The sequence below is a fragment of the Lonchura striata genome, chromosome 27 (assembly GCF_050655825.1).
Source record: "Lonchura striata isolate lonStrDom1 chromosome 27, ASM5065582v1, whole genome shotgun sequence".
Classification (NCBI taxonomy): Eukaryota; Metazoa; Chordata; class Aves; order Passeriformes; family Estrildidae; genus Lonchura; species Lonchura striata.
The window spans coordinates 6,407,550-6,420,389 of NC_140729.1; positions in this window are offsets into that span (position 1 = coordinate 6,407,550).

Sequence of the window (12,840 nt, forward strand, 5' to 3'; positions counted from 1 at the left end):
TACAGGTACAGAAGATTCATCGCTGTCAGCAGCATCTGTCAGCTGAAAGAGACAAAAGCTTGTCTCTTCCAGTGCAGTCTCTGACGAGTGCTGCAGCAACTGCACTGTCCATGGCACCTGGGGCTGATGTCACAGAGTGGGTGGTTCCAGGTTCTGGGCACAGTGTCCTCAGAGGGCAGGGAAAGGCCACAGCCTCACAGAACCACAGAATGGTTTGGGCTGGAAGGGACCTTGAAGGTTGTGAAAGGCAAAAGGGGTCCCTTGCCTCGCACATGCAAAACGACACCATGGGCAGACAAATCTGGCACAGAGGGAAAGTCACTCCAAAGGCAGTGTTTGGTCAGAGAGGGTGCTCAGAGCCACCACACGATGGAGAAAACTAGCACATCAAAGCTAGAAAGAGGACAGGAAGGAACAATGCCATGTGCAAACTACTTGGGGGGATGCTTCAAGGCACATAAGCCTTAGCTGATGGAACAAACCTGGAAACTCCTGAGTGTTGCAAGAGGAATTGCTGACCATGGCAGAGTGCGAGAAGCTGACAGGAGTTTCAATGCCATGAGGAAGCCCTTCTGAGTCTGTTTATACATTCTCCATGTCTGGAGCAGGGTGAGTACTGCAAATGCCTCAGTGCTGCCTCTTGCTTTGGAGACTGGTGCTGGAGGTCATGGCTGCAGAAAACAAGGGACTGAGATGGAGAGTGCTCATGCACTCACTTTTGTGGTTTGGGAATGGCATTCCCCAGTCTGGTGTTTCCACTGGAACACTGCAAACCACTGCTCCTCACTCCCTTCTCCCTCTCCCCTCCCTTCTCTGGTGGGCTTGAGAATAGAACTGGAAGCACAAAAGTTAAAGACTGTGGGTTGAGACAAGAACAATATAATGGAAACAGCAATGAAACAAGAAAATGAGCAGTAACCGCAACAATATTAATAATGGACTGGGACAATTCACATGCAACCATCCACCCCATAGAGCCTGGCAGTACCCAACCAGGCTGTCATGCATGTTATCCAGCGGAGATTTCTTCCCCTGTCCCTGGAAAATGTTGTGGAGTGGTTCAGAACAACCTCCACGTCCTGGCCATGCCCTGTCCTGGTTATGGCAAAAATTTACCCCATCCTGGCCAGAACCAGGACATTCACCCTCATGATCTGCCCCACAGCTTTGGAATCTGTGCCAGAGGGTCTGGCAGGGCAGGGAGGGCAGTCACCAGGGATTGGCAGACGTTGGAAACTCCTTATCCCTCTCTCTGGCCCCTGGTTTTCCTTGTTTTATGGAATGGAAGAACACATGTCCAACTCCTCCCAGTATCTCCTTCACTGGAAATCCTCCGTGCTTTGATTCCTTCTCTGACATTCTGCTGCACCTGGGGAATGCAGTGGGAAAACCCAAGGCTTTGTGTGAAGGTCACTCCCTCAGCACTTCACCTGAGGTGCACAGGAAGGCTGCCCTGGCTCTACCACACCTCATCCAGAACACCTGGAAGCTCTTCCCTCCCCATTCACACACTCCCCTGCCTTGTCCTCCTCATCCCACAGGGATGCACAGAGGGGCTACCACACTTCACGGTTTGGTAGCCCTGATACCACACTCCTGACTGGAATGGGGTGACCCTGGGGCAGTTTTGGCCTGCATCAGTTCCATGTCCTGCCTCAGCACACCCAGGTTCTCTGTTGGCGTCTGTGCTCATCTCTGCAGCTTTGCTGTCCTGCACCAGGAGTTTGCTGAATAAAATCATCCTCTAGAAAGGACATGTGACACAAGCCCAGGAGTAAGCAGCACCATGGGAGAGTTCAGCAAGGTGCCCTGGGGACAGCCAGGCCAGGCAGGGGAAGGTGGGGGGACCACGGCCTCACTGAAGCAGCCACATTGTACAGCACAAAAAATAAAGCTAAATAAATGCTGGGATGAAATACAGCACTGCTGGGACTGCTCCATTTAGCAAATAACAGTTGTGGGGGAGATTTACAGATGTACTGGGTACATCTGGGAACTGGGGCTCCTGCTGGAAGTCTTCAATCTTGAAGCTCCCAGTTCCCAAAGCTGGTAAATCCTTCCCAGCAATGGCTCCTGAGGCAGGGAGAGGGGTGGAAAGCCAAGGATGGGGCAGAGATCAGAAGGAGCTGGGGAGCTCAGAGAGGTCTTCAAGGGGAAGAGGATTTGTCTGAAAGGCCCTCACTTTTCTGGTCATCTTGGCAACTCTGGCAGGTTTAACAGGAGGTTTGTCTGGAAACAAGACAGGGACATATTGGCATGATGGGTGCTGGCATATTCCAGTCTTAGGCTTTGCAGAGAGAGATTTGCTGTTTCCCCATAGGCCACAGAGGATTTTAATATGAGGTGAACTCCCCAAGCTTGCATCCACCCTGTTCCATGGCCTCTGGCTCTGAGAAATGCTCTCCTGTGCACCCTGCTTCATTCCCTCAGATCAATGGCTGATGTGCCAGCAGCTCCTGCTCCAGAAGGGCAGCACATGATGAAGGTGCCACCCCTGCAGCTGAAAAGAAGGTTCCTTTTGCCATGGCATTCCAGGAGGTCATAAGACACATCATCAATGGAGTCTGAAAAAAAGAAAAATTAGAAGTTGAGGCAGCTGCATTTACCAGTGTGGGCAGTCCAGAGAGAACTGCCTGGACCTGACCCAGTTTGTGGATCAGAGCCAGAAATAGGTTCCCTTAGCTAGAAATGAGACCTCTCTACCCAGAGAGCCAGCTGCTTGCCATTCCATTGCTCCCTGGCCACAAGCAGCACTTCATCCATGAGCTCTCACCCCACAGAGCCCCTAGGTAACCCTGAAAAGACTCCTTCAGTATCAGGGGCTGCAAGAGACCTCTAGATGAGCAGCTAGAGGATTAGGTGAGGAGAAGAACTGAAATAAAATGCGTGTTTTTCCCTGGATTTGTGGAAGACAACAAGAAAGAAATACAGGACCCCAAAAAACAAACCCACTCGATGGGAGAGGCAGGTGAGCACCTCTGGTTCAGGAATTACAGAATGCACTCAACTGCAGCTTGCAGACAAGGATCCTGGCACGTTCCAGCAGCCAGCACTGCCACCTGATCCCAGCATCCCTCTGCCCCATGGATTTACACAGGACCCCAAAGCCCCAGTGGTCAGTGAAAGGAAAACATCCAACTGTCCACACTTGGCAACCTACTCCTGGGTTCTGCAGCCTGTGGAGAAAGACAAATTCCCTCACTAGAAAACTAAGCTGGTTTGAGCTGGGCTTTCTCAAAGCACACTAAAGGCAGAGGTGGGCTTCTCCGTGCTGTTTGGGAAGTGGCACATGAACCACACGGGAATCAGAGAGAGATTATCAACTCCAGAGGCACTGCTGAGCGCAGCCTCTCCTGACTCCAGCTGGGCTCCAGCCCCGAGGTGACCTGTGCCTCCAAACAGAGGGGCCAGAGTGACCTGCACTGACCAGGCCGGCCACAGCTCCGTGTCACACTGACCACTGCAGCGTCCAGCCAGTCCCTCCAGAGGCTCTTCCAATCTCCACCTCCACCTTACAGGGGCATGGAACGCCGCTGATCACACCCGCTGCTCCCTGACCTGCAGCCAGAGGAAGATTTCCTCATTTGCTGCTGTGGCCAGTGGCACCTCTCTGTAGCAGGTTTTGCGTCCTGCTCGGTGCCCCAGTGCTCCAGACAGGCTGGCTCCGTGCTGCTGGGCCTCTCCCGGTCCCTCTGAGCAGGGCTGCAGCCGAGTCTTCAGAACAGCCCCAATTCCCCAAAACAGCCCCCAAAACAGCCCGGCGCTGTCTGTGTGGGGAACATCAAACCCACACCAAGGAATGGCTTTGCCCAGTGCCCCGGGATGGAGCAGCCCCGGCCTGCTCCACCAGAGCCCAGGGCGGCTCTGGGAGCCCTGAGGGCACGAGAGAAGGAAACTTCAGCGTGAGGGTCTGCAGCGGCCAGGGGAACACCAGCGCCTCCGAGCCGCCCTGCCAGACACGTACGGCCCTCCACCACCCTCGCAGTGGTGCGGGAATGTGCTCGCTGCTGAGGGCGGCCTCGCGGCTCGGCGAGCAGCTCGGGCAGGGCCGCCGCTGTCCGCTCCGTGCGGAGCGCAGCCTCCTCCGGACGCGGCCGTGAGGCGGTCTGGGCCCTCGGGTGTCGCCTCCGGCAGAATCAGCGGCTCGGTGGAGCTCACACGAAGCTCTCCCTGGGGCGGGACAGCCCTTGCCCGTGGGGTGTCGGGCGGGCCCCGGGCCGGCCGAGGGTTGCCCGGCTGAGCCCGGGGCCGCCCCTGACGTGGGGCTCTGGGGCAGAGTCCGGCCCGCGGTGCCCAGCAGGGATGCGCGGTTCTGTCTGTGCTCGGGCAGCACCAGAGTAGAGTTTTTCCCTGCTACAGTACCTACGCTACCCCGCGAAAGAGCATCGCTCAGGTTTGACAGGAGGAGAAATCTGTGTGGCCGTCAGCTATCACCTATGGCCCGGTCAGGATACTGATGGATTTTCTGACCTATTCGCTAGGGTCGTGTAAAATGTTAAACTGCAGATGCTTTCTGAAAGCAACTAGTGCTTTGAATGGTACAATCTGGATTACAGAAGCTTTATGTAGTGTTAGGCTGTGAACCACAATAGGTTTATTCTACAAGTTAATAGGGATATGCCAGATCATGTTACACTTCTGTTTTATCTTCTGTTTTGACCCTATGGCAAGCATCAGTTGGGTTTATTTAGCTCTTTATTAGCCCTTTATTTAGCTCTTAGCATTTTTCACATTTTGTGTGAAAAATGAATTAACTTTTAGGTAGATATTTTTAAAGAGGAAAAATGTATTTGTGCCTATTGATGCTGCAGTGATTTGTGGTTTTGAGACCCATCTTGCAAAATACCACATGCTGAGGCTGATTGTCATAGCTCTGAAGCCAGCCCTGGGTATGGAATGCTTTTCATTCTTTGGAGTGTTCATTCCAGGCAGTTCTGTGTAACGAGATCTTTACAGAGCATGGAAGATGCCTCTAGGGGAAGTCTCCATTTTGATTGCTGTGCCTAGACTAATTCTGATACTCCTGAGTTTGCTGTCAGGTTTTTACGATGCTGAAATGTGTGTTTTCCAGGTTCCTGTGTGGGCTATTTTTCACTAAGAATCTAGAAAATATCTTGGCTTTTCGTGGGGTTTAGTGCAAAATAGGTTTGACTGTAGGAACCACATTGTTGCAAAGATGAAGCATGCAATTAAAGTTCTTTCTAATAATTTGAGATGATTTAAATATATGTCAAATGAAATGCCATAGTCAAGGAACCAAAGCAGTCGAATGAATTGCCTATAAATTCCTTTGGCATGAAGCGTGTTGAGTGAAATGTTTATTTCTTCTAAGCAATAGGTCATAAGAGTGTTTAAATAAAGGTATAGTATATATAATGCACTGGAGCACAATCCATGGATTAGAGTGAAATTTCAACACTCAGTTCCTTTACTTAGAGAAGTCCACCTATGCCCAGATGGATTAATTAATTGTAGTGGTAGAAAATACAGGGTGTAAAACACAGCTGACTGTTGAGCTTAGTATATCACTATGTTGTAGAGAAACTCAAGAATCAAGAAAATTCTAAATAAGTAAATGCTAATTTGTCATGCAGTACTATGGTATTTTCAGGCAGCTAATCAAGAAAATTTGAATTGGAAGACCGTCAAACTTGTTTCATACAATAAAACTCTGAGAGACTTATCTACAAATAGAAACACAAGGAGCATCCTTTTTTGTACTCAGCAAAGAGCTGGAGTATGTTGTGCTGTTACGGAGGTTTATTTTTATAAACTACTCCAATGAATTTTATAAGCATGCAAAAGATTGTAAGTGCCCTGAAACATGTTTATTCTTGGACTGGCAATTACATACATGGATTCAGTTTTGATTTTCTTTAAAATAAAAATAAAAATATTTCTCTGGAGTAATTTGCTCTCGGTAACAAGAGTCATCTGCAAGAGAAATATCCAAACCAATTTCTGGGCAGTGGAAGTAGCTTTATTTTTTATAACATTCTTAGTACCTGTGACCAGGGTTGGTAGAGTGCCAGTCCTGCCAGCTTTAAGGAGCTGCATGTAAGTGTACCCTCGTTTCCTCAGAATCCCAGGGATGTGGACATTTCTTTGAGATGAGCTTTTAGGAAGCCCCAGAACATCTGGTGGTGTGACATCTTCCTGCATGCTCTGTTTCTGCACGTGATGTTTTCCAGTGCTTTCAAACATCCCTTCCCTTCTGTTTTTTCAGATGGTTATTTAGACCTATCTTGAGAGCTACTCTCTTCAGCCTCAGCTTTATCCAAGATACAATATGGTTATTATATAACCTAGTATTTTTTCATTTTACTTACATTTCATTACATAACCTAGTATTTTACATTGTTACTTGCACAGCAGAATAACTGCAGAACTCTGCTCGATCCAGGTTATACTGAAAACTAAAAAAAATGCTATTTTTACATGCCTGACATTTTTCTTGCATATTTGAGCTTAGGTATTATGTTTGCTCATTTCAGGAGTGCTTCTGAACCACAGTCCAGAAAGAAGAAAAATCTTCTTGGTTGAAGTTGAACATTTGTCTCTAAGAGTAAGAACAAAGCCATGCCAGTGCTTTCAGAAGACTCAGGTAATTCAGCTGCATGCTTTCAACAGAGCAGTGACTGAAATCTTGTCATACCTGTTTCACACATAAAAATAATTTAAATAGGAGTAAAATGTAATAGAATTAAGATAATTCAACTGAAGTTTCTGAGCAATTACCTACAAGAAGGAAGGTGGAATGTAAAAGGTGAAAATTAATAAAGTTTGTCAGGATCAGTTTCCTACTAACCCTAGAGCACCCAAATATACTCTGATAGACCTGAATATACTCTGATAGACTTGAATATATTCTGATAGATCTGAATATATTCTGATAGACCTGAATATATTCTGATAGGCAGAATTGGACCCCTCAGTGTAACAGTGCCTTCTACATGTGCTTACTAAAGATCAGCCCATATATCTCTGCTGCTTGCTGTGTCATTTCTTAATATTTTCTGAACAGGGGTTGATAAACATTGTAAATATCCTTCCTTTTAACTTAAAATAAGTGTCTTTGTTCAAGGCTACTTTACTAGCTTCTCCAGTATGCTGCCCAGGAGAAGTCACAGATAATAAATGATGCTTAGGATTAAAGCAGGAGTGAGTTTGAGTCTCCTGGATCAAAATCCACTCTAAGGTTCGTGGAGAGAATAGCCACAGGAATAGATTTGAACCCCCTCCACCTTTTTATATTTCCTGTTTTGTTTTGGTCCTGTGTTCCCAGACATGGTTCACCGGGAAAAATCTGGCCTTTGTCTGGCTCTGTGTGTTGCAAAATTGGGATATTTAAATATTTTTTTAGAAAACTAGCCACAAGCTTTGATTCCACCACAATGGAAATCTACACTTTATCCTTTCTTCCTCTGGTCAGGCCTGGCTTTTTATAGGTGCCTCAGAGTGGAAGGGGCAGGATAACACTTGTAAGCAAAGCTGCTGGGGAGGTAGAGCTGCTACCTGTGCAAAAAAAGGTCATTCAATCAGTTTGAGAGTCTGCTGTGGTACTAAAATTTCAAATTTGTAAGAGGGGAAACAAAGGGTTCTGGAAACAAGGAGTAATAAACATGAAGTGTTAAATGTGAAAGATAATTTCTTAAGAAATATATATTGCTTTGTTAGATTTTGCCTTAATATGATGGTGTGCTTGACACTTATGAGGGGAGTGTTGCAAAATGAGCTGTGGATAAACACGAGATAATCACAAGTCTCTGCAAATGTGATGATCATCAATGTGATACCCAAATAAATGTAGTGACTGTTAAGACTGCAGTAGAAGGTCCTGTGAGAAATGCTGTGTAGAATGTTTTTGTTCTGTCCTGAATCTAAATTTAGGGTTGCATGAAACTTTGGCCCTTTTGACATCTCAGCTAAGACCTGATTCAAATCATAAAGAGGAAATGGGATTCCTTAGGGATGTCTTCAGTGAAAGAAGTCTCAGCTACCTGATGAAGGTAAAAGTTTGTATTTATTTATGTACATTCTCCTTACAGTTTACTTTTTCTCTGTTCCCTTGATTTATCAACCATTTACTTTGCCAAACCTTTTTTTTAAGAATTCTGTACTGACCAAAGCATATGTGTGCTTAAGAACAAACACTAATAATGTTTGACAATTAATATGTTGAACATATTAAAACCGAGATCAAGGAGTAGAATGTTGCTGGCAGAGGTTCCAAAAAGTGCAAGAGGCTCCAGGGAATGGGGAAAATATGCAGATGGGATAGAAAACCTAATATCCCATTGAGTATGGGATAGAAAACTTCATATATGGGATAGAAAACCTCACATGCCATTGAATATGGGACAGAAACCCTCACATATGGGATAGAAAACCTCACATTCCATTGCATATGGGATAGAAAACCTAACACCCAACCTATAATAAAATCCCCTAATATAACTTTAGTTGCCAAGTATTGGTTATGCAAAAGCCAGATGATGCCTCTTCACAGAGATAATCTAGTTTATGAATGTATGGGAAATTAATTCAATAGTCCAGTTTTAATTTTTTAATGTGGAGGTGGGTTTTTTTGGGGGTGTTATTTGGTGGGGGTGTTTTGTTTTAATTTTGGTTCTGAGTTTCTTTGGGGTGGGTGTGCTAGGGAAGAAGTAAAGGGTTTGGGTTTGGGTGTTTGCTTTCCAGCCTTAGCACATGGATGTGGCTTCCTCAGAGAGGGTGGTAAGGATGCTCAGTAGGGGAACATGAGGCACTTTGCCAAAATATTCCTTATGTCTTTGACAGATGTGGAGTCAGTCTGAGTGCCAGCAGTGTCTGCAGGGGAGCTGTGGACAGTTCATCTATCACAACACTGGGGGTGGCACAAAGCTCTTCTGGTCTGCCCACTGCTCAGAAATCCTTGCTCCTGGCTGTGGAACTTCTGGCTGTGGAACTCCTCCTCAGCCTGTGTCCGGCCAATCTTCAGCCTTGAGACTTTCTAGAACGGTGTTCCCTGAGTCATGAGAGTTGAGTTTCAAGTCCCGCACCCAGGGATTCCACTGCTGGGCAGCATAAAACAGTGTTCCCAACTGCTGTCCTCAAGAGCTGTAGCCCCCTGTGACCTGTGTCCCTTCTCCCATCAGAGCTTTGTTTTGCTGGTGCCTGGCTTGGGAGTCCTTGCCTTGCACAGGAGACTGGACTGGACTACAAACACATGCTAACAGTGGTAACAGGCAACTTTATTTACACAACTAAATAAATTTCAGCATTTGTGCATGCAGAGGAGGAAGATTGGCAGGACAGAGGACGCCTTTGACCTGAGGCTGCCTTTGGACGAGCAGGCACTGCCCCAGTATGTAATGGTCATGGTCCACTGCAGCCTGCAGTGGATCCTGTTCATCCTGCTGCCCATGTCTTTTTTCTCATGAGGCCCAGCAGTATCTGGTGCACCCGAGTTAAGAATTTCACCACTATCTGGTATGGATGTGGAGCAGGCAAGAGAGGTTGCCTTGACATTGGCTCCTCAGAGGGGTTTGAGGTCGACTCTGGCTCTGGTGTGGCTGTTGCAGTTGAGTGATCAGGAGTGGGAGTACAGCAGCCTGACTCTGTTGGTGCTGACTCTGGCTGCTCCAAGGGGGCTGAGCTGAAGGTTGGCTCTGGTCTTGGAGTAGCTGTTTCAGCTGACTCAGGATATGGAGTGGGAGTAGAGCAGCCTGACTCTGTTGGTGTTGGCTCTGGCTGCTCAAAAGAGGTTGAGCTGAAGGTTGGCTCTGGTGCTGGAGTGGCTGTTTCAGCTGACTCTGGACATGGAGTGGGAGTAGAGCAGCCTGACTCTGTTGGTGTTGGCTCTGGCTGCTCAAAAGAGGTTGAGCTGAAGGTTGGCTCTGGTGCTGGAGTAGCTGTTTCAGCTGACTCTGGACATGGAGTGGGAGTAGAGCAGCCTGACTCTGTTGGTGTTGGCTCTGGCTGCTCAAAAGGGGTTGAGCTGAAGGTTGGCTCTGGTGCTGGAGTGGCTGTTTCAGCTGACTCTGGACATGGAGTGGGAGTAGAGTGCCGCGCTCCCCAGCCCCAAGTGCCCTCTGATGTTGCGCTCAACCCCGGCTAGCTCGGCACCTGGGGTGAGGACGGGCAATGAGGCACCTCTCGCTGCGCCCTGATGGGGTTTGAGAGGTGTCCCCGTGGGTCCTGAATCAGCAGCGGCTACCCTAAGGCGGCAAGGAAAAGCCGGAACCAGCTGGGGTAAAAGTCTTCTTTAATCTGGAGCCAACGTGGCCAATGCAAAGAAGATACACCAACAGGAAACCCCCCCAAGCTGGAACCCCGAGTGGGGTTCGGGGCAGGCAATTATAGGATTTGGGAAGGGAATGGGAGTGGAAACCAGGGAGGGAAAACCAATGGGAGACGGGGAAGGGAGTGGCTCCACGGTGGGGTGATTCCGCCTGGTCCAATAGGAAGGGGACAGGGGAGTGGCCCCAGGCCCTCGTCCAATCACTCGGTGCCCTGTGGAGAAGTTTCTGGACAGAGGGGAAGGAACACCGAGTGACAGACAAGGTACCTGGGAGGGGACAGGGGGATGACTTGGCAGTTTTGGGGATGACGGACAGGTGTTGGGAAGGCGGGAAAGGGGGACCAGGCGGGAAAACAGAACAAAAGGATGTACCAATACAGCAAATAGGGGAAGACAGGAACAAACCATTGGGGAAATACAAAATTGTAAAACCGTACATAAAATAAATAAAAACGCACCACCACATCTCCCCCTTTTGTGTTTAAAAGAAAAAGAAGGAGAGGGAGGTAAACACAAGTCCTTAAACTGGGGAGACAGAGTCCTTGGCATCCTCGTCAAACCAGACATCGTTTGGGTCTTCTTTTGGCTGCTCACTGATGTTAAGTGGCTGGAGCTCACCCGGGTCGGCTACTGTAGCGTGGTTGATGTTGATGTTGTTGCTGAGGGCCTTCAGCAACAGCCGCTTGACCACCCCGAAGCCCCCGGCGAAGGCGATGAGCCCCAGCAGCAGCACGATGCCCGTCTGAATCAGGGAACGGATCCACCCAGCGAGGCCCCATCCTTCGAAGAGGGAATCCAGCCATCCTGTGGACTCCTTTTGGATGTGATGGATCATCTCCTGCATCCTTGAGATGGACGTCCGGACGTCCTCAGCCCTTGAACTCGATTTTACACAGCACACGCCAGCGAACTCCAAAGGCTGAGGAACAATCCACGAATGCAGGAGATGTGGGGCGATGGAGAGGCCCAGAAGGATGAGGTAGATTGGTGGGAACATGCTGGGTGGACCGGTGGTGGTGGATACGGCTCTGTAAAATAAACTGACACGAAAATTAATACTTAAAATTAATAGGGAGGTCCATCCTCCAAAGGAAAAGGGACTCCGTGGAGCCTAGGAAGGGGAAAGGAAGGTCATAACAAAATGGTTCGGAGTTGGGGGAAAGGGACCTCCTCCGCCTGCGGAGGGCCGCGTGCCCCACCTGAGGACTTGACGGTCTTTTGTCCGAGTTCTTAGGGACGTAGGGCCGGACGAACTTGGAAGGGACCCATCTCAGGCCTGAGGGCGTGGATACGCAAGCGTATCCCCGTCCCCAGGTGACTAAGTCATAGGGTCCCTCCTGCCGCCAGGTCTCTGGATCTTTGATGAGAACTGGCGGCCTCTCCCTGACCTTGCTCTGCTCTGATGCCCCGAAGTGTCTCACGATGGGGGGATTGAGACACTCAAATGAACAATTTAGAAAGTTCAAAGTAAACAGGGCTCTCGCCAACTGGACTTGGGGGGACTCATGCTTGGATGCTGAGAGTTGTTGTTTCAGCATCCGTTTGATGTTTTGGTGAGTCCTTTCCACCACGGCTTGACCTGAGGGGGAATAGGCGATGCCGGTCTTGTGTTCTATTCCCCATTGCTGCAGGAAGCCGGCAAATTCCCTGGAGGTATACCCGGGGGCGTTGTCGGTTTTGATCAATTTGGGGACGCCCAGCATGGAGAAGGCTTGGACTAGATGTTTCTGAACGTCCTTTGCCCTCTCCCCGGTGTGGGCAGAGGCGAAAACTGCCCCAGAGAAGGTGTCCACAGAGACATGGACGTACTTCTGCTTCCCGAAGGAAGGGACGTGAGTAACGTCCATTTGCCACACCTCACAGGATTGGAGTCCCCTGGGATTAGCCCCTGCGCTCACCGATGGCAAGGGGAGCGACTTACAGGACGGGCAAGTCGCCACGATGGCCTTGGCCTGGTCCCGGGTCAGGTGGAATTCCCGGACCAGACCAGGCGCATTCTGATGATGGAACTGGTGGCTGATCTTAGCTTGCTGGAACTTCTCCGGGAGTGGCGCCAGCTGCACGGGGGCGGCCGCAAGGGCATCGGCACGCCGATTACCTTCGGCCAAGAACCCCGGCAAGTCGGTGTGGGACCTTATGTGCATTACATAAAACGGTTGCTCTCGGTGGGAGATTAGCCTAACCAGCTTTGAGAGCAACTCATTGAGGGCCTCGTTGGGAACACCCTGCAGGATTGCATCCTGTGCCCTAGATACTACACCCGCTACATAGGCCGAATCTGTGACCAAATTGAAGGGTTCAGAGAACTTCTCAAAAGCCCTGACGACTGCGGCCAACTCAGCTAGCTGTGGGGATCCCTCCACCACAGCGACATCAGACTCCCACCGCTGAGTCTGAGGATCCCTCCAAGTCACTACGGACTTGTGGGACCCTCCGGACGCGTCAGTAAAAACTGTCAGAGCCTTTAGGGGTTTTTTGCTCTGAATCCGTGTTACTTTTAGCTCGAATTGGACGTCCGAATCAAAAATTTTGTGGGCTGGTCTCAAAACAGAAATTTC